Source organism: Mus pahari, chromosome 1, assembly GCF_900095145.1.
Source record: "Mus pahari chromosome 1, PAHARI_EIJ_v1.1, whole genome shotgun sequence".
NCBI lineage: Eukaryota > Metazoa > Chordata > Mammalia > Rodentia > Muridae > Mus > Mus pahari.
This window is the reverse complement of record NC_034590.1, coordinates 37,415,611-37,418,323: the sequence shown is the minus strand read 5'-3', so window position 1 is coordinate 37,418,323 and position 2,713 is coordinate 37,415,611.

Below are 2,713 nucleotides of genomic sequence, written 5' to 3'. Positions count from 1 at the left end.
AGGGAAATACTCTCACTGAGCAGCAAGCTGAGCAGAGCACCTGGTTGCTCCCTTTTCTTGGAAGAAGTGACCAGATACATACTGATTCATGGCCGGTGGCCAGTGGTTTAGTTGGATGGGACTCCTATGGAACGTGGTTAGAAAGTTGGTGACAAGAAGGCATTTGTGACCTGAAGAATGATTGCCAAATAATGAAAAGCAAAGGGGGGGCTTTTAATGCCAAGTGACTGAGATGCCACCGTCTGTGGAAACAAGTCAGCCTCTTTCCCCCAGTCATTGTGGTCATTGCCTGGTGAGCGGCTGAACAAAGTGGCTGTATAGCCAGGAACCGAGGCTACACATGGGCTCAACAATGCTTTCTTGGTTAGGGTTGTACTGTGTGAGCAGACACTATGACCAAGACAACTCTTATAAGGACAACATTTAATTGGGGCTGGCTTACAGGTTCAGAAGTTCAGTCAAGGCGGGATCATGGCAGCATCTAGGCAGGCATGGTGCAGAGGAGCTGAGAGATCTCCATCTTCATCTGACAGCCTCTAGGAGAAGACTGGCTTCCAGGCAGCTAGGACAAGGGTCTTAAAACCCACACCCACAGGGACACACTTCCTCCAACAAAACCACACCTCCTAATAGTGCCACTCCCTGGACCAAGCATATTCAAACCACCACAAACATGGACTTCCACAAATGTGTACAACCAAGGCTGTTGAGTCTTCAGCTATTGCCAAGTGCCCAGCCCTCCTGCAGCAGCGACCACTGACCCCTAATATAAGCCATTCCCTTGGGTAATCACCCAGCTACTTGGAGGCAGGTAAATTATACTAAGTCTCTTCCTCAGTGGAGAAATGGTGCTCTGTTCTGAGTGGAATGGATTAGTTTGAACACAGATTTCCCACCCTGTGCAGAGCGCTTCTGCCAAATCTACTGTGCAGACTTGCAGAAGGCCTCCCTCCAGTGCTCGCACGACTTCTGAGCAAGGAGCTCACTCTCCAGAAAATGGAACCTAGCAAGGAGCCCACTGAACGTATCATGTCCTCCATGACTTGGTCAAATGCCACAAACTGATGACTTACTGGCTACAGAGATGCGATTTTTCCCAGTTCTAGAGGCTGGGGAGTCTGAGGTCAAGCCATTGGCAGTTTGGGGTGTGGTGAGTGCCCATTGGTAATTCACGCTCCAGTGGTAGAAGGAGAAAGCAACCTTTTATGACACCAATCTGTGACAGGAAAGTCTTAACCTAATCACCTATCCCAAAGCCCCAGTACCCGAAACCATCACCATTAAAGGACATCAATACATGCATTTTGAGGGACGTGCATCTAGACTGTAACATCTACCATGCTGAAAAAGCTATCATGATAGAGTGTTGAAAGGACCTTTTAAATATTATAATACCACCAGCTATGTGGGGATGCCATCCCAGCTGGCCAAGGTTCTCCACAAAGGTACCAATGTTCTTTGCTTGTTTTGTTTTGTTTTGTTTTGTTTTGTTTTGTTTTGTTTTGTTTTGTTTCTGGTTTTTCTCTATAGCCCTGGCTGTCCTGGAACTCACTCTGTAGACCAGGCTGGCCTCAAACTCAGAAATCTGCCTGCCTTTGCCTCCCAAGTGCTGGGATTAAAGGTGTGTGCCACCACCACCTGGCCAAGCTACCAATGACCTGGACTAGCTTTCTGCAAAGCTTGACATCTTCCAGAATCAGGATTTGTAGATCCAAGAATCATGGAAAGGAAATGAGAGAGCACTCTCGTACTCCTGCTTACGTGGCCATGGCCGGCCTCTACTTCTCTACTTTCTCCTTCTCTCTGCCTTTCTACAATAAATGCCTTAATACCATGGTGGTGGGGAGGAAATGAGAAGGCACCATTCACTGGAAACCCCAGTGCCTCCGTGGCCAAAAAAAAAAAAAAAAAGTTGCTCCCTGTCCCTGTGAGCATGTGTTCTGGTCCTAGAGGCATTAGAGTCAAAGGGAAAAATGCTTTGATCAGGAGACACAAAATGGCTCCACTGAGCTGGATAAAACAGGCACGTTGGACTCCTCCTGCCTTGGAATCAACAAAGAAAGGAGTTACTGTGCTGGGTGGGGGTGGTTGATCCTGAATCCCAGCACACACTGAGGATCTATGATGCTGATTACAATGGAAGGGAGGAAGAGACCGTCTGGAATGAAGACATCCCTTACAGCATCTCATAGAGATGCTGTATTCTGTGCTTCAAGCCCGTGGAAAACTCGATCCTTGCTAAAGAAGGGCTATTAATGTTAGGTCCATTAGGAATAAAGATGTGGGCTCTCCAAATGAAGGACCACATCCCGGAGGGCTTGCTCGTGTGCTGTTGGGCTCAGTCACTTGCATTTTGTTTCTAATTGTAAAGTTTTCTTGGCAGAGTGTCCCTTTCATCTTTATATAATGCCTTTGTTTCTTCCTGTAACAACTTTGTTCCTGAAAGTTTCTTGTATCTGGTGTTTATGCAGTCATTCCGGCTCTTTTATTACTATGTGCATGGAAAGTGACCTTCTATCCCTCCTCTTTTAACTCATTTGTATCTTTCAAATGTGTCTTTTGGTAACAGCTTGGGAAGAAAGGATAGAAGTCAGACACTTCAAAAGGCCATAAAGCTCATCATTCTCACCAAGACTCCTTAGGGCTTGCTGTTTCTGTTATTGTATTAGTTTGGATTTTGCTTTTGGGGTTTTTTTTTTTTTTTTTTTTTTTT